This window comes from Manis javanica, chromosome 2, assembly GCF_040802235.1.
Source record: "Manis javanica isolate MJ-LG chromosome 2, MJ_LKY, whole genome shotgun sequence".
NCBI classification, from domain to species: Eukaryota; Metazoa; Chordata; class Mammalia; order Pholidota; family Manidae; genus Manis; species Manis javanica.
The window spans coordinates 89,487,714-89,511,659 of record NC_133157.1 but is presented as its reverse complement, the minus strand read 5'-3'; the positions used below and the strand labels follow the sequence as shown (position 1 = coordinate 89,511,659).

General features: G+C 42.3%; 1 protein-coding gene across 2 annotated transcripts in view; it reads right to left on the bottom strand.

The window, feature by feature from the left end:
- DIRAS2 (DIRAS family GTPase 2) overlaps window positions 1-23,946 on the bottom strand; it is a 32,012-nt gene that overhangs the window by 4,385 nt on the left and 3,681 nt on the right. The gene's annotated exons all lie outside the window — the stretch shown is intronic.

The following is a 23,946-nucleotide window of genomic DNA, read 5'->3' as shown; positions in this document are numbered from 1 at the left end:
AAACTGGGAACAGGAGGAACTGGGGAATGTAATGCCCCAACTCCACACAGCCTGTGGGAGGTGAGGCTGGGGGACAGAGTATCACTGATGCCATGCCCATCCCACAGGCCACCTGGGCAAAGAGCTGCTCAGTGGCCTGGGCACCACTCAGGCCACAGTGTGGACCAGATCATTAAGCAGCAAGAGCTGACACTTAGTTAAGCAGCTTGGAAAGTAAAATAATTATAGGTGCTTTATTTTTAAGAATCATAAGGAGTCAGGTGTTATCCACATGGTATGAACTCCTACAAAGGGTCATAAAATGGAGTGGAACAGGGTTTCCCTTCATCACAAAACACCAGCCCCAGCCCAAGGGGGAAATGTGCTTTCCTCACACGTGGATGACCTTCATGCTCTCACTGCTGTGGTAAGGAGGGATGTCTCACACACACGAACGTACAGAACTATACAACATCCAATTTTTTTAACCAAAGTAGATAAATAAAATGGTAATGTGGAAGCACAGAACTTAAGTTCTCTGGGGAACCATTGCGCTTTCACTTTTCTACTTGTAGAGTCACCGAGAGACCATAATAAAAGGCACTGCTCAACTAAGTCATTTTCAGAGGCCAGTAAAAATTATTAAACATAATTAGCCATGGAAGGAAATAGTGTGTGCAGGAAACAGAACATCAGATCAATGCCCAGGATGGTGGCATCCCAACTTCTGATATCTCTCTGAGTTCACCATGGAATTTGCCTCCAAATCCACTCAATTAAATACTCAGCTGTCCTTGTGGGCATTTTGGAATCCCTAACGTACCACAACACTGAAGAAGCATCAAATGCTAACAGAGGATACAGAAAGATGTTAGGAAGTCCATTAACAGAACAAGATTGTGGAGAAGGCTGCATAGAGTTTGATCAGTCTAGTAAATGTTCATGAGATCATTACAATCAGTTCAAGAGTGCAACGTTGCAATAAACTGTCCTACATACGAAAAAATGCAACGGTCCTTACAGTCTGCTTTGAAACTCTCTGCAACCTCAGAATGAGCTTTTCTTTATGCTTGGAAATATTCTCACTCAGCCTTTCCTTGTATTATGATTACTAGGCCCCATTCTAGAGTATAAGCATCCAGCTAGAAAGGGAACATGACTTAACAAGCTCTGTACCCCAAAGCCTACCCAGGAGCTCTCAGTCTTCATCTCATACTCATTCTGTGTTGGGTGCATATGTTATCAGAGGGCTAAGGTGTCTCCATTGTTAAGATGGCAACCAAACTATATAAAGCACTAAACATAAAAAGGGAAGATGTCAGAGCTACCGTTATTCATCTGTTCAAGAAATATCTTTTGAACTTCCTTTAAAGGCCAAGGTCTGGTCAAGGGGCCAGAAAACACATGTTCAGGGAACTTAGGATCAAGTGGAGCAGACAGACATGAAAAGGTAACTTTATGAAAATTTAATAAATTATGTCACACCAGTGCTGCAAAAGAGAGATCTGAAGGAACCGAATCAAGCCTGGGGCATCAGGCCCAACTTCCCTGAGGAGATGCTATGGGAGCAGGTACCTGAATGGTGCCCAGGAGGCAGGCAGGTGAAAAGGTACAAAGTTCAATGTGAATATATGAGACAGGTCTGGGGCAATAACTGCATCTTCAACTCTCTGGCAGTTCCTAAACCACGAAGTATATTCTTCTGCCTCAGAGTCATTCCTTAATTTTACGAAAATCCCTTTATATACTATGCATACTCAGTGCTTATCCCGTGGACGCTCACAGCATCAGAACATAGGCAGGCACAGAAAGGCACACCCTGCCTAGTAGATGCTGTTGTAAAGTCATAAACAAAGGTGGGAGGAGAACTTGGCAGGTCATCTAGTTCTGCTGGGGCCTCAGGAAAGATTTCACAGGGGGCTGGATGGGATGGTGGCATGATGGAAGGTGTGTCAGGAGAAAGGGCCTCTTGGAGGTTCACAGGGCAGGAGTAGACCCAGTGTCATGCCCTAATAGAAAGTTGGTGTGAACTGGCATCTGGGGCAGGGCTGGGAGAGCAGGTGTTAATCAAGATAAAAAGCAGAGGAGAGAAGTAGGTGATAGACAGTGAGGAAAACCTTTTCACATTTGCAGGACAAACAAGTAGAGATACATTAGATGTATGGGTTACATATGAAAGCTCAGCAAAGAGGTCTAGTCTAGTGACAAATACCTGGGTATCATCCATACATAAATAGCAGTATAATAAGTGAAAATGACCAGGGAGAAGGCATGTAACATGAGAGAAGGCCAATTAGTGTATCCTAGGAGGAGTATCTGGAAAGTTACTTAAACTTTCCACACTTGAGCTGCCTGAGGTACAGAGATAATAACACCACGTTCTTCACAGAGTGGCTGTGGGCACTTAGTGAGACAAGATCAATCACTTAGCACGGGTGCCAGTGAGAAGTTCTCTGGTTATTTCAAGAAGGACTCAGGACAAAGGGGGTCATAAAGATGCAGTGAGGGAGAAAGCTGGAGAGAAGATGACGAAATGCCAAGGGACTTAAAAAATGTCAAAAGACACTGAGGGGATGCAGTTAAAGCAGTGTGTAAAAGGAAATCATAGCTATAAATACCTATATTAAATGAGAAAAAAAAAACTCAAATCAATAACCTAATCTTCTACCTTAAAAGAGAAAATTAAACCCAAAGGAAGAAAAATGAAGAAAAGATTGGGTTACAGTGGAAATAAATAAAATAAAGAATAGGAAAACATACTGAAAAATCAGTAACACCAAAAGCTGGTTCTTTGAAAATATCAACAAAATTAACAAGCCTTTTGCTACACTGGCCAAAGAAAAAGTGAGAACAATCAAATTATTAAAATCAGGAATGAAAAAAGAGATATTACTACTGAACTTACAATAAAAAGGATTATAAGGGATTTCTATGATCAACTGTATGCCAACAAGAAAGACTTAGATGAAACCAACACACACTCCCAAATTTGACTCAAGAAGTAAAAAAATCTAAGTAGACCTATAAAAAGATAGAAATTAAAAAAAAAAAACTATACACAAAGAAAACTCATGTCTAGACGGCTTCACTAGTGAATTCCAGCAAACATCTGAAGAAGAATTAATACCAACGCTTCATAAACTCTTCAAAATAATTGGATAGGAAAGAGTACTTCTCCCTCTTTTTCAGTCTAGTAATACCTGCATAGTAACACCAAAGTAATCACTAGGAAACTATAGACCAGTATCACCTGTGAGTTTAGATACAAAAATCCTCAACAAAATATTAGCAAATATATGTAAAAAGGATTATGCATAATAACCAAGTGGGATTTAAACCAAGAATTTAAAGTTGGTTTGACATCTAAAAATTAATACAACACACTGTATTAATAAAAGACAAAAAGAACCATGATAATCTCAGTTGATACAAAACACTTAAAAATTTTTAAAAATTCAGTACTCAATCATGATTTGTTAAAAAATACAAGGAACTTAATAAACCAGGAATAAAAGGGAACTTCCTTTTATTAGAATAAAAATATATTAATAATTAATAAAAAATAAAAATCCTTTTTATTTAATAAAAGGGAACAAACCAGAAATATAAAGGACATATAATGAAAAATCCTCAGCTAACACAGCACTTGGTGAGAAACTGAGTGTTTTCTCCCTAAAATCAAGAAAAAGACAAAGAGTTCCCACACTTGCAGCTTTTAAACAGCATTTTACTGGACTAGGATAATTAGCAAGAAAATGAAATAAAAGGAGTCCAGATTGGAAAGGAAGAAATGAAACTATCTCTATTGCAGATGGCCTATGTATATAGAAAATCCTAAGGAATCTACTATAAAACAATAAGAATAAATTAGTTCAACAAGTTTCAGAATCCAATATTCATACAAAAATCAACTGTAATTCTACACACTTGCAATGAACAATCTGAAAATGAAATTAAGGAACCAATTATACTTATAATATCAGCAAAAAAATAAGATGCTTAGGAATAATTTTAACAAAATATAAAATTTACACCCTGAAAACTACAAAATATTGTTGAAAGAAACTGAAGAACTAGGTAAGTGGATACCCATGTTGATATATCAGAGGAGTTAATTTTGTTAAAATGACAATATTCTCTGAGTCACCTACAGATTCAATGTAATCCCTAAAGAAAACCCCAACTGACTACTTTACAGAAATTAACAAGCTGATACCAAAATTTATATGAAAATTCAAGAGACTCAGAATAGTCAAACATGTTGAGTAATAATGAAAATAAAGAGCAAATTTGAAGGACACACACTTCCTGGTTTCAAACTCACTACAAAACTACAATAATCAAGGGAGTATGGTACTGGCACAGAATAGAGATGAATAGAAAATTCAGAGTCCAGAAATAAGCCCCCAAATTTATAGTCAATTGATTTTTTAACTAGGGTGCCAAGAAAACCCAGAGAAGGAAGTCTTTTAACAAACGATGCTGGGACAACTCAATATCTACATGCAAAAGAATGAAGTTGGATCCCTCCCTCACACCATATACAAAAATTAACTCAAATTGTATCAAAAACCTAAATGTAAGAGCAGAAACTATAAAGCTCTTAAAAGAAAATATTGGCATAATTTCTTGATTTGGCAATCGTTTCTTAGATGTGATACGAAAAGCATGAGCAACAAGATTAAAAATAGAGACATTTGATTTCATCAAAATTAAAAATGTTTGTGTATGGAAGGACACTCTTACGAAAGTGAAGAGATAATAACCTACGGAAAAAGGAGAAAAAATTTTCAAATCACATTTCTGATAAGCGATTAATTCTAGAATATATAACAAACTCCTAAAATTCAACAAAAATAAAAATCCCCTTATTGGCCAGATTAATAAGGCCAGATTAATGTTCAGTAGAAATTATAAGAATATTTGTAACATAAAAAGCAATCCACTGGAACTGATATCGGAATACAGCAAAGTTGCAGGATACAAAATTAACACACAGAAATCTGTGGCTTTCCTATACACTAACAATGAAGCAATAGAAAGAGAAATCAGGAAAACAATTTCATTCACAGTTGCATTAAAAGAATAAAATACTTAGGAATAAACCTAACCAAAGAAGTGAATGACCTATACCCTGAAAATTATAAGACACTCTTAAGAGAAATTAAAGAGGACACTAACAAATGGAAACTCATCCCATGCTCTTGGCTAGAAAGAATTAATATAGTCAAAATGGCCATCCTGTCCAAAGCAATATACAGATTTGATGCAATCCCTATCAAATTACCAACAACATTCTTCAATGAACTGGAACATATTGTTCAAAAATTCATATGGAAACACCAAAGACCCTGAATAGCCAAAGTAATCCTGAGAAAGAATAAAGTGGGGGGGGATCTCACTCCCCAACTTCAAGCTCTACTACAAAGCCATAGTAATCAAGACAATTTGGTACTGGCGCAAGAACAGAGCCACAGACCAGTGGAACAGATTAGAGACTCCAGACATTAACCCAAACATATATGGTCAATTAATATTTGATAAAGGAGCCATGGACATACAATGGGGAAATGACAGTCTCTTCAATAGATGGTGCTGGCAAAACTGGACAGCTACATGTAAGAGAATGAAACTGGATCACTGTCTAACCCCATACACAAAAGTAAATTCGAAATGGATCAAAGACCTGAATGTAAGTCATGAAACAATAAAACTCTTAGAAAAAAACATAGGCAAAAAATCTCTTGGACATAAACATTAGCAACTTCTTCATGAACATATCTCCCTGGGCAAGGAAAACAAAAGCAAAAATGAACAAGTGGGACTATATAAAGCTGAAAAGCTTCTGTACAGCAAAGGACACCATCAATAAACAAAAAGGTACTCTACAGTATGGGAGAATATATTTGTAAATGACAGATCCGATAAAGGCTTGACACCCAAAATATATAAAGAGCTCATGCACCTTAACAAACAAAAAGCAAACAATCCAATTAAAAAATGGGCAGAGGAGCTGAACAGACAGTTCTCCAAAGAAGAAATTCAGATGGCCAACAGACACATGAAAAGAAGCTCCACATTGCTGGTTATCAGAGAAATGCAAATTAAAACCACAATGAGATATCACCTCACACCAGTAAGGATGGCTACCATCCAAAAGACAAACAACGACAAATGTTGGCGAGGTTGTGGAGAAAGGGGAACCCTCCTACACTGCTGGTGGGAATGTAAATTAGTTCAACCATTGTGGAAAGCAGTATGGAGGTTCCTCAAAATGCTCAAAATAGACTTACCATTTGACCCAGGAATTCCACTTCTAGGAATTTACCCTAAGAATGCAGCACTCCAGTTTGAAAAAGACAGATGCACACCTATGTTTATTGCAGCACTATTTATAATAGCCAAGAAATGGAAGCAACCTACGTGTCCATCAGTAGCTGAAGGGATAAAGAAGATGTGGTACATATACACAATGGAATATTATTCAGCCATAAGAAGAAAACAAATCCTGCCATTTGCAACAACATGGATGGAGCTAGAGGGTATTATGCTCAGTGAAATAAGCCAAGCGGAGAAAGACAAATACCAAATGATTTCACTCATCTGTGGAGTATAAGAACAAAGGAAAAACTGAAGGAACAAAACAGCAGCAGAATCACAGAACCCAAGAATGGACTAACAGTTACTAAAGGGAAGGAGACTGGGGAGAATGGGAGGGTAGGGAGGGATAAGGGTGGGGAAGAAGAAAGTAGGTATTATGATTAGCATGTATAATGTAGGGGGGGCATGGGGAGGGCTGTGCAACACAGAGAAGACAGGTAGTGATTCTACAACATCTTACTATGCTGATTGGCAGTGACTGTAATGGGGTTTTTGGGGGTCTTGGGGTAAGGGAGAGCCTAGTAAACATAATGTTCTTCAAAAAAAAAAAAGCAATCCACTGAATTCATATATTCATATACTGATAAAAAGCAACACAAAGAATGATACATATAACAGTGTGGTTGAATCTTGACAGTGGAGATGCAACAGGCAGCCTGCTGGGCCATCAGGGAAATGCTGATCAAAACCACAATGAGGTACTATTTCACACACTAGGATTGCTATCATCAAAAACAAAAACAAACAGAAAGCAAATAGAAAATAACAAGTTTTGAAGATATGGAGAAATTAGAACCCTTGCACATGGCTGACAGGAATCCAATGCAGTACAGTCACTGTGAAAAAATTAAACAGAAGTACCATATGATTTACCCACCAATTACCCAGCAATTCACTTTGTGGGGAAATGATCAAAATAATTAAAACAGATATATGATTTATCTATGGACATGTAATTGAAATAATTGAAGAGGTACTTGCATACCCATGTTTATAGAGGTACTATGCACAAAAGCCAAAGGTGGAGGCAACTCAGTATTCATCAATGGATGAGTGTATAAACAAAATACAGTATATACACACAATGGAACATTAGTCAGCCTTAAAGGGGAGGAAATTCTGACACATGCTACAACGTGGATGAACCCGGAGAACATTATAGTAAGTGAAATAAACCAATCACTAAAGAGCAAATACCATATGATTCCACATATACAAGGTCCTTAGAGTAGTCAAGTTCACAGGGACAGAAAGCAGAATGGTGAACACCAGGGCTGGGGAAGGGGAGAATGCAGTTAGCATTTAATGGGGACAGAGTTTCAGTTTAGGAAGGGGAGGACTTCTGGAAATGGATGGCAGTACGACAGTGTGACTGTGCCTAATGCCACTGCGAAGTACACTTGAAATGGTGACAATAGTACCTTTTCTGTTTGTATATATTACCACCACAAAAATATATGATTGTAAGTGGAAATATTTTTAGCAACAACAGAACCGTGAACTAATGACCACATTCATAATGTGAACACAATTAGCAGCATAGGTTGAGTAGAGAGACCCTCTCCTTTGCCTCCACATTATACAGTAGAAGCAATAAAAGTCTAATCTGATCTGACAAGGCAAAATAATCTAATTTCCTGAGACCCAATAAAATTTGCACCTGTTTTGGTCCTATTTTGTATTGTATTAATGGGAACGTGAAGCATCATGATTAGCCACAGCATTCAAAACTAAGCCTGTAGACGAAGTGAGATGTCCTGTACTGGATTTTAAACACTTAGTATAAAAAGAATCTAAAATATTTCATTCCTAATTTTGATACTGATTACAAGATGAAATGATATTCCCTATACATTGGGTAAATAAAATATATTATTTAAGTTAACTTCACCTGCATCTTCTTTTACATGCGGTTACTAGAAATGCAGGATTACATTTGTGGCTCACATTGTACATTTACTCCTCTGCACTGCTCTGAAAAAAAATTCTTACATTTTTTAAGCAAAATTTAATAACAGTTTATAATTAACCCAATATTTAAAATTTAAGTAAGCTTGATTTTTTAAAAATGTTTAGAATCCTCTTATTAGTAATGAAAGGTAAAAAGCCATGAGCCATTGGAAATAACCCTGCTTTTCCTGCTGTGGTAAAATGTATGAAAACACCAAAGTGCCTGGTGGTAAACAACATGGCATCTCTCTCTCAGAATCCTATAGGAAAATAAATAGAAAGTAATGCTGAACTTGGGAAGAAACTAACATTAGAATATCTGTGTTTTCTCTCCCCACCCACCTCAAATATCTGCCATGAAGGCAGGGCCCTGCAGGATTCACTCGCCAGCACATCAGTTCAGCCAACAAAGTGCAGGATGCATCGGAAACACTTAGCACATATTGATTCATTACCTGCTGTTGAAATACATTTGTATTCAACAATGTAGTCAAGCCAGCAACCAAGGAAAATTGTATCAGCGAAGATAACAGAACTCTTTAAAAACAAAAAACAAAATATATAGTTTGGAAAAATCTACATAAAAGTAACCACTCATAGGTTGGCAATGGCAAATAAAAATTACAAAAGGGTATGTGGTAACATCACAGAGACAGAACCAGAGGTGAATGAGCTTGTTATACCATTCATCAGTAAGTTATTGCAGCAAAGAAGTTGAAGCCAAAAGTAGGCAGAAGTTGCTGGATGTCATGCATTTGAATTTTTAAAAATTTTAATATATAAAATAAGCCTTTAAGATATAGATTCTTTACAATGCTTCATATGGAGATGAGAAGCCACCATTAAAATGTTTCCTACCACATGATGGTTCACTATTTTGTGGCAAAGAAAATGTAAATGTTGCAGAACTAAAAGGCAAAAGGCATGTGTGTTTTCTTTTATACAAAAAGCAATGCTCTAAATTCATTACCACTTTCTATATGTCAGGTGGCCTTTAGTAGTATGCCATGTAGCAGGTATTTTCCAAAAACAAGCACACTTCCTTCGTCCCTATACTATAAAGGTGACACTTTGAACATGAGGGAGGGACACAGTACTTACCTTGGAAAAACAATTATCCTATGAAGAGAGCATTTTGAAGAGAGCAATATAAAAAAACTTCCAGGTAAGTGATATCACCAAGATGGCAACATAGGTCATGACTGACTACACTCCTTCTCACAAGAAGAACAAGTAACAACTATTATTCAAGAACAGGACACCACTGAAAAAATCCTAGAACTGAGGGGATGAGGTGGAAGCACCCCATGCATTACAGAGACCAAGGCAGGCTGCATTAAAGGACTAAGAGGAACAGCTTCATACTGAGTGCACTGCCCCACCTCCAGGCCAGGGCACCACTCAGAGAGGTCACCACAGCCTGCCTCTGGTTCTTCAGTGGGAAAAGAGAACCTGGGCGGATGACTAGACCGCAGCACTGTGGGTCACTCTGCAGGAGCCTCTACTCTGATCTCATATCATGGGGATTGCAGGGGAATCTGCAGGGCTCAACCATGGGGAATCTGACTGACAGAGAATGGGGAGGGGCTTGGAATAACCAGCACTTGAACCTTAGCACACTGAGTGGTAAGTGCCCAAGTAGTAATTTCAACCAGGGGCTGCAGAATCAGGTTGGTGGCACACTCTGACCAGGGAACTTGGTGGGGTAGATCTGCCTGATTCAGATCTGCCTGATTCAGATCCTCAAACAAGGAGTTTTACTGGCCCTAGAGCCCGGTTTGCCCACACTCAGGCAAGCAGCTGAATCACAACCCCTCCTGATATGAGGGAGTCTTCCCATTTTACCATAGCAGCTGGAGACAACCCTGGAAGCCCTGCAGCCCAGTGGCACTGAGGCAGAGGCAGGCACATAAGCCAATATTTTGCAAAACAAAGCCAGCAGCCCTGTTTGGTTACAGAACTTGCAGTGTGGGTCAGCCTGAGTTAAGACAACAGAGTTTCGCCAGCTTTAGAGCTGCTCCTCCTGCTGCACCCAGGCAAGAAGTCTAATTCATAGCCCCACTCATCACTAACACAGCCTTTAGAGTCTGTCTAATCAGGGAAACCAACCAGAGCACACAGAAATCTGGGAAGCGCATTTCACAGCCCTATGCACAGTGGCACTTGAACAAAGAGCACAGCCCTGTAGCTTCTCCCATCTGCAGAGCAAAACCAGTGGCCTCACCTGACCAAGGAATTCAGTGCACACTCTGGCTTGATTCAGATCCCCGAACAGTGAGATGTACAGGCCCTGGGACCGAGCCTGCTGTCCTGCCAGGGCAGGGAAGCTAGATCACAGCCCCAGCTACTACTGAGCATAATACCCAGTCCCAACCACCTAGTGAGCCTGACCAGAGAATCCAGGCAACTGCAGAACCCATTTCACAGCCCTACTTCGGTAGGGAACCCAGCCAGCAGGCCTACTCAACTGTTCTCAGTCAGTGGAAAAACCCTCATCCCTACTCTACCCTTAGGGCTTGAACAGTTGCCTCACCCAAAAAATAGACAATAAAGCGGCCCCACCTGCCCAAGGGCATTACCAGCAGACACACCCAGAAACCCAAACTGAACTATCTGGCAGATTATGGTCTCTCCCAAAGCAAACCTCTAAAAGCTGGAAGAGGAACCTGATTACCTAAATGCACATATACCACTCTAAGGATTCAAGGATCATGAAAAAGAAGGTAAATACAACACCAGCAAAAGAACTCAGTAGTGTTCCAATGACTGACCCTAAAGAAATGGAGATATATGAACTGTCAGACAAATAATTCAGTATAGCCCTAGTAAGGAAATTTAGTGAACTACAAGAAAACAAAGAAAAACAACTAAAGGAATTTAGAGAAACAATACATAAACAAAATGAGTAGTTCAACAGTGAAATAACAACCATCCAAAAAAATCGAAAAAAGCAGAAATCCTAGAATTGAAAATTACAGTAACTGAAGAATTCAAGAGTTTCAAAAGTAGGCTTGAACATGCAGAAGAAAGAACAGTGACGTGGAGACTAGGACATTGTAAATTACCCAGTATTGGAGCAAAAAGTGAAAAAGAAGAAAGCTTATGGAAGTTATGGGACACAATGAAACACAATTAAAAGAGACACATTATGTGAATTCTAGAGGGAGAGGAGAAAGAGAAAAGGACAGAATGTACACTTAAAGTAGTAATGGCTGGAAACTTCCCAAACCTGGGGAGAGAAATGGACATCCAGACCCACGAGGCCCAGAAGATCCCAAATAGGTGGAATCCAAATAGGGCTACAGACACATTAAAATTAAGTTCTTAAAAGTCCAAGACAAAGAAAATTTAAAGAGCAGCAAGAGAAAAAAGAGATCTTACATTATAAGGGAATCCCCATAAGAGAACCAGTGGATTTCTCAACAGAGATTTCTCAGGCCAGGAGAGAATGGAATGACACATTCAAAATACTGAGAGAAAATAACTGTCAATCAAGAATTTTACATCCAGCAAAACTGTCCTTCAGAAATGAAGGAGGAATAAAGACTTTGCTGAACAAACAAAAGCAGATGCAGTTTGTTACCATCATACCTGCCTTACAATAAATGCTAAAGGGAGTTCTTTGAGTGGAGTAAAGGAACATCAGTTAACATCATAAACATATAAGAAGATAATATAAATCTCACTGGTAATGGTAAAAACATAGTCACAGTTAGATTCTGCAATATGGTAATAGTGGTGGATAAATTACTTACAACTCTAGTTTACTACTTGGACATAACTGGCATGCTCCTGCCTTAGGACCTTTGCACTGGCTAGTCCCTCTATCAGGACCACCCTGCTACCTCAACCGTCTGCAGGCCTATGTTCAAATGTTACCTTCTCAATGAGACTCTCATTCTATCTTAATTCATAATCCCAAACTCAACCCTGACAGTCTGTAACCTCTTCCTGCCTTATTTTCCTTCATAGCAAGCATCTCTTTCTGACATACTATGCAATTTACTTTTTAAACATTGTGTTTCCTTCCACTATATTATAAGGTCCAGAAGGATCTGTTATACTCACTGTTGTCTCCCCAGTGCTTTAACACTGCCTGGCCTTTAGGAAGTGTGCAGTAGGAATCTACTTGGTGTGTTAATTAAATCTGTATTTTACTTCTAATGAAAAGACTGGGAAGGTCAGGCTAAGCAGTGTGCCTCAGGAGAAAGCCATGTAAGCAGAGGTCTTAGATATCATGTCTACATGGCCATGAACCAGTGGTCATTAAATACACTTTGGTGAATTGAGTGGGATCTCAGATGTGGCTTCCAGGCTGAAGCAACAAAGAACTAGTGCGGACTGTGCCACTATTTCAATGACAGGGCAGTTCTGTTGCTGATGTCTGATCCGCAGCCCTCTGCTTGGTTATATATCAAAAAAGCCAGACCAAGGCCATGTGCAGGACCCATGGAGGGAAAGCCTGAGGCTTCTTATCTGGAGCCCTCCAAGTATTGGAAGCAGGGTGGTATGACCACTGCAGTGGGCATGGTGGAAGTGATGTGCATTGAGGCTGGACGGAGGGGCATGGCCAAAATTAAAGTGTCAACAGCAAGTGATGATGGCTGTTGGGTGGGGGGAGATTTAAGGTGTGGTGTGAAGGAAAATAACTGCCAAATAAAGCTCCTAAGGTTCCCACCTGGAGAGATGGATGAGACCATTTACTGAGGGAATGTTAGGCAAAGGTCAGGTTTTAGGGCAAGACCGTGTGTAAGCTTGATTTTCATCAAACAGAGGTCCAAGTGTCTTTAGCACAGTGGAGGCTCACATGGAGTGGGCAGGTGGATAATATGTCCAGGGCCTGCAGTAGCATCCGGGATCAGAGCACAGTGGGAGCTATCTGCATTTAGGTAGGGACTGAAGTCCAGCATGTGGACAAGATGGCTTGTGAGGAAAAAGAGAAAAGAATAGAGGACTTAGGGCTTAGACACCCTCAGGAGACTCCAGAATTTGGTGTTTGGAAAGGCAGTGACTCTGCAAAGAAGTAAAAGGAGGAGCTGGATGGTAGAAGCTACTGCATTGACAGGTCATGCTGTGGAAGCCAAGGAAAGTAAGGACCTGAGAAAGAGGAGGCTCAGCAGCATGGACTGGCAGGAAGAAGTAGGGTACAATGAGAACTGGAGAGAACCACTGCCTGAGAAGTGATGAAAGCCACTGGTGAACTGAACAAGACATGTTTTGATAGAATCACGGGGTGATAAGTTGAGGACTGAACGCAGATGCAGAAATGGATATGGGCAACTCAGAAATATTTCCTGAGACTCTGGTTTTAAGTTGGTGGCTCTGTGGTTCCAAGTTTTTATTTTTTAAAGGGTTTTTTAAAATTAATTTTAAAATATGGAGATATGAATATGTATTAAGTGTCAGTGGGAAGCTAACAAGTGCATACTCTAGTAAGATAACATGTGAGTTCTGGGAGAGGTCCAGGGAGCAGCTTAGCAAGCATGCTGCAAAGAGAGGCTGCCACTCGGACAGGATGCTCCGTATTCCTCTGGAAGTGGAAGAATTTTCAGTGCTGACAAGGTTCCCCTGGGACTGTGGGTGTGGAACTCCAAGAGGAGTGGAGGAAAAGACTGAAATCATGCTGGGTGACATTTGAACAGTAAGAAGGAAGACTGAACATGGGGCCACTGCTCCCATTGAGTGAAGATCCTGGAGGTTGGAGCTGATAGAGAAAAGGCAAGGGCATATAGTAGGGAGCTGTGAGCCATTCATCAATGAACACTTATTTGTATCTGCTCTACAGTTATTAGGCAGGTCAGCAAAACATGCTGTAAAAGGCAATAGCTGCTGCTATGTCCAGAATCCAATGATAGTTAACATCAGACAGTGTGAGTACCACCTGCCCTCAGCAGGTTTCCATTCATGACCAGGACACCCAGAATCATGACAGACATGAACAGCTATAGACCAAAAAGCAAAAATACCAAGTAAGGGATATTCTTAGATACTCAAAACAGTGCAGATTCAATAGCAGAGTGAGGACTGTTGTGGGGAAATGAACTCAGTCAAGGAACAGAGGAAAAGCATGTTGGCAAGAGAAGAAACGTGGATTTAACCAGATACAAAATAAGGAGTCCTTGCAGGTCCATCTCGGAGAAAGATGTAAAGAAGAAAATCAATTATTTTAAGATTAATTGGAGAGTATACTAGGTAGATTAGAAAAGGCTAATGCTGAAGACCAGAATTCCATCCAGAAGCAAAGTGCAACTGAAAGACAACAGGTGTCATGCCAGGTGTAAAGGAGAACAAATCTGAGACAGTGAGCAAAACCATTAAGATGCTTTTCAGACAGCAATCACGGAAACAGCCCAGGGACCCTGACCCTCGAGCAAGTGTGGAGAGGTCCTAGACAAGCTGGACCTTCAAACACCTCAGATTTAGGGATCAGTAGCTCCAATATACATATAAGCAGACTGAGACTCCGGTGGTTAAAGTAACAGCTCACTGATGAATAGCTAGTAAGTGGCAGAACCTGCATTTCAACTCAGGTATAGCAAACCCAGTAAGGCATCCAAGCCTATCCAAATTAGTGACAATTGAAAAGGAGCTCTGGATTCTAAAGTGTTAAAGAAGAAAGTTTTTTACACTAACGTGTAATATTGCCAAGCAACTTTCAGACCAGTCTGTTTATTTTTTAAAATGCAAAAATGATGCTAGGTATCTAATAATGGATGACTGCATGTCTCACCTGAGGGGAATTGCTGCCTGGCAAGTTCTCTCTGGATATGGTGAGACCAAATAACAACAATAGAATGTTAGTGGTAAAAGGATTTATATCAAGCTTTATTCTCACAGTGGAGGTTCAAGTGCTGGAATCATGTCTGCCTCTCGGGTGTTCGCAAACCATCTCTGCCCTGCCTTTCACTGGTATGTGTCACTAGCCCCAATAAGCATTGGAATTCTTCACTCAAGGGGTGGGTGGGCACTACACTGCTGTAGGTACGCACCCCACATGGCCAGCATAGGCATCTGTGCCATGCCACTCCACAGATTTTGGGTCTAGTCTTGTACCACCCCATGATGGGAAAGGTGGTCATTACCTTTATTGGGGCTGTTCTGGTGATGCCTTCTGTGGCCAGCAGTGCATGGTACAGGACAGCCAACTGTTTCTCAATTAAGGTGTATCATACCTCTGTTCTTTTCCAGAGTTATGAACAGAATCCAGGTTGGCAAGTTCATTCAAGCAGAGGCCCCAGCCATAACTGTCTTCAGTCACATTAACATCCAGTTCACAGGGACTTGATGGGTTTATCACACTCAGGGCCTGCATGACCTTGACTGCCTGTTTCACTGCAGTAAAGGCAGATGCACATGCCTCATCCCAGTCCCACCTAATACCCTTTCATACTAAATGGTATAAGGGCTTCAGAATTTGTGCCAAGTGAGGGATAAACACTCGCCAGTAGTCCAAAAGACCCAAAAACTCTTATAATACTGCCACAGTGGTAGTGACAGAGGAGGCCTAGACTCTGTATATGACTTCTTCTGTAATAAGTTTAGTCTTACCCAACCAGGCAACCCCCAAGAACTTGACTAAAAAACCAGGTCCCTGAACCTTGGTGCTGTTCACAGCCCATCCTTTCTCCTGTAGATGTTGCAGCAGTCTAGGAACTGCCCTTCTAAATCATCAAGAGAATCAGACATGTGCATGATATCATCAATATAATGGTACAGCTGCACCATTGGCAGCTTCTCCCATGCTGCCAAGTCCTGAGCTACAAGTCCATGACAGCTAGTGGGCTGTGGAGGTATCCCTGTGGAAGGACAGTGAATGTCTATTCCTGTCCTTCACACATGAAGGCAAATCATTCCTGACTTTCCAGTTCTATGTCAATGGAAGAGAAGGCATTAGCAAGATCTACAACATAATAATATGTTGCTAGTTCATGACTGAGGGTATCTATCAGGTCTGCAATAGAGGGGATGGCAGCATGCAGAGGGTGTATGACTTTATTCAGTTCTCTGTAATCCACAGTCATGTGCCAAGAATCATCTGGCTCTTTTACTAGCCACACCAGGGAATTAAAAAGGCTATGGGTGGGCTTTATAATACCCACCTTCTCCAGTTCCTGGGAGGTTTCTTCAACTTCTTTATGCTCTCCAATTTGTATTGTTTGGTATTAGTCACCCACTGAGGCACAGGAAAAGCTATTGGTGGGTGTTTAGCACGTCCCCTGAGAACTGCCTTCACCACACATATCCTCAGTCTGAACTCACCTGCAGTGGTCTGCAACCATAGGCCCTGCAGGATATCTATCCCCAAAATATATTCACAGATAAGAGAAATATACGGAGTATACTCCTTTAGGGGTAGACAACCTATTCCCAATGGGATTTGGGCATGTTTCACTCTGATAGCCTTACCTCCATAAACAGCAGGTGTTCCAGGAAACTGCTCAGGGTTGCCATAAAGGAACTTTAATCCTCTGTCTACCAGAGCCAGGGCACACTGTACATGTACTGAAAGCCCAATAGATCGATATTTCAACATGTGGCCTCCACTCCCCACCTGGTCCCCCAAGGAGGGTGTTTGACCCTCCTCTCAAACCATTTCACTAATTGTCTTCCTGTGCAGGTTCAGGTGAGGTTGGCTCACTCTCCTGCATAAAGTCTCTCAGGTGCACAGGCCAGGCTTTTGGCTCTATCTCTGGGCTCTACTTCTTGGTCCTTAGTGGCTCAAATCACTGCTCTGGCTTCAATTGTTGCCACAGCTCCCGTAAGATTCTATTTGACTTCCCATCCAATTTCTCTCTGTCTGCTACTGTCCCTATTAAATCAACCCACATCTGGATAGACCCTTCCTCTCAGTAGCAGACCATACTCCCTTCTGTGCCCCCATCACTTCACCGCCCCCAAATCTGACACAGTATGGGTAATTGCATTTATGGGCTGCCCTAAGTTAGGATCAAGAATGGCCACTAAGGGCCCAAAGAGAGACAAGGGAGCCATTTGTGACACCATATCCCTCATCCCTGCCATAACCAGCTCATCTGGGCCATAATTTACCAGATTATAAATGGCATTTTTCATGCCTAACTCCCATTAACACCTATTAGAGCTCAGTACACATCTGCCATTTGGCAGGGGAAGACGGCAAGTCACCCTGATTGGGCCATACAGTGTGAAGTGCAGCCATTACCCACTTGAGAAGTGAATGATTCCCTGGGGTCTGGTGTGCATTCTGCAGTCACTGTTCCAAGGCAGGATGAGTTTTCAGGGAAGCCAGCTTTCCCATCTCTGATCCAGACAGAATGATCCCATCCACCCCTACATCCCAAAGGCGCAGGAGCCAGGCTGATATGTACTGAGGGTTTCTGCCCAAACCAGGAGCCCAAATCCACCAGCTCTGTGTGTGTATAGGAGTGGAGCTAGAGTTCTCTATGACCTGGGGAGGTGGCTGCACCTCTCCTGGAGGAACCTACAGTTGTTGCATCTTTTCTTGACTACAACTGGGTGGGATTTCAGTAGAGGAAGGGTTCATACCTCTGGCACCACTTCTACCTCCTTTTTCTCTTCCAGCTCCTCCACCATTTCCAGTACTGATGGTAGCTCTCTCATTCTGCAGAGCCCCTCCTCTGCTACACCCTTGACCTTTTCCACAGTGCCTCATGGTGATGCTAGCTCAGTCTTCAGCAGCTCTCTTACCTTTCCCTCAGTACCTCACAGCTGCCATTCTCGTGCTGCCTCTTCTTGTGCTTCTCTCAGGAGCACATCCTTCTTCTCCATGGTCTTTGCCTCTTGCACAGCACCTTGCAGCACCGCTTTCTCATTCTGCAAAGACTCTTTTACCTCCACACCACCTCGGAGCTAGCATTCTCATGCTGCCTCTTCTCATGCTTCTCGCAGGGGTACATCCTTTGTCTTCATGGCCTTTTACCTCTTCTACAGTGCCTCACAGTGACACAATCTCATTCTTAAACAAATCTTTTACTTCCTCCACAGCACCTCACAGCCTGCATTCTTGTGCTGTCTCTCCTTGTGTTACCATTAATCCTTCACCATCTCCACAGCACCACGCAATGACGCCATCTCAATCATCAATGAATTTTTTTCTTCCTTCATGACCTTTACCTCTGTGGATAAAGTGAAGGTTCCTATGGCCAGGATTCTCACCTGACCCTGGTCAGCTAGCTCACCACACACATGTAGGTGATATACTGCTATTGACTCTATAAAGAGTTCTGCCCAGTGCTATGGGTGACACAGTGGCATAGCTGCTGCACAGCTGCTGGGCAGCAGGACAGTTGAGGCTGGAGTGGTGGCAGCATCGAGGACAGAGACTGAGACGGCGGCAGGGATAAAGAGGCCCAGAGGCAGAGACTGGCTTGCTGTGCAGACTTGCTCTGAGTGGACAGGATTCTAGTGACTGACCTGAAACCATGGGAATAAAGTTGGGTATAATCCCTTCACCCCAAGAACATTCCACTGTCATTTCTTTAGTCTCACTGAATCCATAGTGAACTTGTCCTGGCTGAAACCCATTGGCAAGACACTTGGCTATAGTCAGCAGGATTCACTGTTGACCAAGGAAAGAACACGCTGCCCTCATGGGAGTGTTTCAGCAGGCTGTGCCTATGGATGGGGAGACATTCGAGTGTCCTTCAGTGGACATGTGGTCCAACATCATTTGCCTCCTAGAGGACTGGACCCCACCCCAAGACTGGGAAGGGGTGGAGGCAACACCTGGAGCAGTAAAGTTGGCTCTCAGTAAAGCAGGAAAGCAGGGAATTCTGTAGAGAAACAGACTGCCTGTGAGGCCACAGAAATGGTGGGGAGTTTTCTTCTCACAATATTGAGAAAGGCTGTAAGGGAGAAAGATGCTCTCCTGCAGGAAGCATGAGAAGAGGCAGCACGAGAATGTGAGCTGCAAAATGCTGTTGAGGATGTAAACAATGTTGGTGATTGAAATGGCATCACTGCAAGAAGCTGTGGAAATAGTAAAGGATGTCATGGTACCCAAGAGGAAGCAGCACGAGAAGCAGCAGCAGCTCAAGAAAGAGCAGCACAAGCAGCAGCAGCATGAGAGTGCAGGCTGCCAGGTGCTGTGGGGCAGGAGAAGGACATAGTGGAGCCGTCAGCCCCAGAAATGGAGGAGCAGAGGTTTGACCAACAGGTGGGGGTGGAGACCCTATTGGTGCCAGAGGCATCGGCCCCTTCTGGGTTGAAACCCCACCTGGTTGAAAGCTGGTGAAAAGCCCGAAGGAAAATAAAGACTAGGCAACCACAGGTTTTTCCAGGAGAGGTGCAGCACCTCCCTAGGTCACGGAGTACTCTATGCTCTGCTCCTATACTCAGGATCAAGCAATGAAAGCACACAAGGAAATATGGTCTGCTTCTTGAAGGAAGAATTTTAAGGGCCCATGAAGGTTACGAGGACCCAGATGTGGGTTGATTTAATACGGGCAGGAGCAGACAGAAGGAAATTAGATGGGAAGTCAAATAGGATCTTACTGGAGCTGTAGCAACAACTGAGACTGGAGCAGCGGTTCCAGCCACTGAGAATAAAACAGAAGATAGATACAAAGCAAGAAGATCAGCCTGTGTGTCTGCAAGACTTTCTGCTGGAGAGGCTGGAGAAGGTGGGCATTGTAAGGCCCACACATCGTCCTTTTGGTTAACTCATTTGAGTAGAACTAGTTTGAATACAGCCAGGATGACCATTTGGTGGCAATGGATCTCCTCAGGCTGGAGGGTTATTATAATTTGTTGTAATTTTTGTTATCTGTATATTGTATTGTTATTATGGAATGTTATAATTCTATATAATGTTCCAGCTTCCTTGCACAGGGACCCTTGCAGAGATTCGAGGGCACATAGATTGAGAGGTGAGAATCCTGGAGGGGTGGAGCATGAAGGTTCCTGTGGCCAGGATTCTCATCTGGCCCTGGTCGGCTAACTCACTACATATGTGTGGGCAGTACGTTGCTACTGACTCTATATAGAGCTCTGCCCAGTGCTCTGGGTGACACGGTGGCATGACTGCTGCATGGCTGCTGGGCTCCAAGGCTGCAGGAGAGCAGAAGCTGGAGAGGTGGCAGTGCTGAGGACAGAGACTAAGACAGCTGAGGGGATAGAGAGGCCCAGAGGCAGAGAACAGCTTGCTGCGTGCAGACTCACTCTGAGTGGATGGGATTCTAGTGACTGACCTGCCACTGTGGGAATAAAGTTGGGTATAAACCCTTTCACCTCAAGAACATCCTACTGTCATTTCTTTGGTCTCACTGAATCCATAGTGGACTTGTCCAGGGCTGAAACCCATTGGCAAGACAACTTCTTTTTGTGCTTCTCTCAGGAACATATTCCTCTCCTGTAAGGCCCTTCTTAACACTGTGAGGAATAGCCAACCCATAGTTCCCACTGCCTCACACACACTCTGTTTCTTTAAGGACCTCCCTATTTTGCAGAGGACCCCCTCTACTTCCTCAGGCATCACTTCCACCTCCTCTCACTCCTGGGGAGGGGCCCAGTCCTCTAGGAGGTAGGCCACCTCAGACCACATGCTCAAGGAGGGATACCTGAGTGTCTCCCTATCCATGGAGGCATCCTGCTGTAGTACCCCTCCTCTGAGGGCAGCTTATTTCATTTTGTTTTTTTTGTTTTTTTTTTTCTGGTCTGCAGCAAATCCTACTAACTATGTCAATAGCCTTAATTGAAGGGGTTTGCCTCCAGGCAAGTTCTCTCTGGATTCTGTGAGACCAAATAACAACAATAGAATATTAGCAGTCAATGGGTTTATAGGAAGCGCTGTTCTCATAGTGGCAGGTTGAGTGCTGGAATCACGTCTGCCTCTGGGGCAGTTGGCAGGCATCAAGTAGGTCTCCATCTCTGCCTCTGGGCAGAGCACCAGGCAGAGCTCTTTATATAGTAATACAGACAATAATGGCTCATTGCCAACAGGTGCATAAAGCATTAGACTAGCAGGAAGCCAATTACATCATCAAGTAGATTAGGGTCAGGTGAGGATCCTGGCCATAGGTACTTCCCTCCTCCCTTCACTGTGTATGTATTTTAACTTAATCACCAGAAACAGTCCCTCACCAGGAACATAAATCAGATGGGAGAGGAGGGTTGGTAGTGAGACTTTCAGCATGTGAACTGGGTAGTCAGTGGAAGAATGAGAATTGTTCAGGTGTTAAACAAATGGTATCTAGTCAAAGAGGGATAACTTATTAGTCAGAAACAATTGATAACTAGTGAGAGAGAAAGATACCTGGCAATGTAGTATCCACAGTGTTTCCCACAAATCTGTCCATTTTAGTGCATACAGAGCCAGACTGTGCTTTTTAATAGCTGCATAGGACTCTCCTGAGAGATGGCGCATCATTTATCAACCAGTTTCTCACTAACTGCTTTTTTTTTTTACTTAATGAACAGCCTTAAACATAAATATCTCATCACATTTTTGACTCCCTCTGTAGAATGAACTCCTGTAAGTGGACCTGTGGTTCCAAGAGATGGCCAGTTGCCCTCTAAAATTACCACCAATTTCTCCCACCTGTCCGGAGATGGTGTACAGATGGCTATTCCCTCATGCCTACGTTAGACCACTGTGTTTTCAAACTCTTTGATCCTTCCAAAAGAAGTCTGTTGCCCACTACTGATTTACCTGCACTTATTTAATTTGCATGACACAGAGAATCTTTTCATGTGTTAAAAATTAAGTTGTTTTTGTGTCTTTGAGACCTGCATATTCTTGCCCACTGCTCTGTTTTCTATTTGCAATGATGGCATTTATCTTGCATTAAGACTGTCGTTTGCAGCTGCCTCAACAGACTAGCAATCTCACCCTCACCTAGGACTTTGCTACAAATACTCTGGCCCCACTGAATCAAAGTCTCTGGGGCTCAGCAATCTCAAGTTTAACAAGCCCTGAGACGATCTGGATGCTCACAAAATTTGAGACCCACTGTATTACGGAAATTAGGTCTCCTCAGAAATATTTACAAATATTTCCTCCCAACTGTAGTTTATCCTTGGATTGTTGTTTACTTTTACTGGACATAAATTTAAAATGCCTATGTAGTCAAATTTAACAAACTTTTCCTCTTTCATATCCCAGTTTGGAATCATCCTTAGAAAATTCTCCCTACTCTGAGATCACTAAAAATTCTATACTTAAATTTTCATTCTTTATGTTCAAATCTTTGCTCCACCAGCCTGATTTATTTCTGCACCTTGAAATTGTTGGTATGTTTAGAGAAATTTAAACAACTAAAGGAACAGAAGAACAAAGAGATGCAGTGTCACCTGTAAATCTATTTGGGATAATCAAACAAACACTTGGTTGCCATGATATACTGAGAAATGTAGGTTCTTCTCAAAATCTGGGTCACCCAGTCCTTTGCTTCACCCAACAATTCCAGCCACCCCCAGCCCCACCCCTTGGTTGCAAACGCACACAGGCCTAATGACACAGCAATGTCAGTGTCCCCGTTGTGTGGGGCCCTGCCCTTCATTCTGTGGCCACGAACCCAACAGAGGACTCAAAAGAGAAGCACAGTCCTTTTTTTCAGTGCTAGAGGACTACTCTCCAGACACCTTTCTTCAAATCTCGGGGGACTATTTCATAGGCAAGGAGGTAACCCTTGGATCTTATGCATGTATGTGCATGGTGGGGAGAAGGGTAAAGTTGATGATGGAGTTGAAATGACAGGTTCAAGTTTATATAAAAAGGAAAATGCCACTGAGCTTGGCATTTAAAGTGACAGTGAACTCCTGGGTTTGCTCTGGATGTGGAGGCCTGGACACTGATCATTTTTCCTCTTTGCTTCGAATCATCTGAAATAAACTCCAAATTCAAAAGTCACAGAAATGCTCCAATAAAACACTGGTATGTGAAGATGACATAAAGGAGAGCTCCTCCCCAAGGGCTCCTCTGTCCAAGCTCCAGTGAGTCAGAGCCCAGCTTCAGGAGGTAGGTCAGGAGGGAGAAGAGGAGGGAGATAGACTGGAAGAGGGAGAGGGCCGTGGGAGAGCCCAATGGCAAGCTCCTGGGTTCTCGTATTTCCTCAGAAAAACAATCCTTTTCCAGACATTAATCAGCGTTAGACAAACAGTGCACTAGCTCCTTTCATACAAAATGCTGCTCTACTCATCTCCTATCGGGATTTCTGAGGCAGACCACCTGTGTGATGGAAATGGTACCCGCCCCTCCAGCACGCACTCATCAGATCACAGAGGCCGTCCAAGGGCTGGATGAAGAAACTGGCACCTTTTCACTGTGGTCATTCACTTCTGTGTTTAAGAAGTCAGTAATCATGGGTCAGTCAACTGTAAAGCATTATGTTTCACCAGCTTTAATGGCACTGAAATAGATAGAGACATGGAAAATTTGCACACCAGTAAATATGATACAAAAAGGTCTCTGAAGCACAGTTGACCATGTAGTGAACACCAGCTCACTAGCTGTTCATTGATTCTATGATGAGTTTGCTGCTATGTGTCCAGTAAAGGACTTTAAATATGAAAATTGAATATCCTTTCATGGGATACAGGGACTCAGTTGCTGATGTTCAGAACCAGGAAACAGCCAGATGCACACTTGGTACCAGTGCACAGCGCTGACACCCACCACTAGGCCTGCTGCCTGAGCCT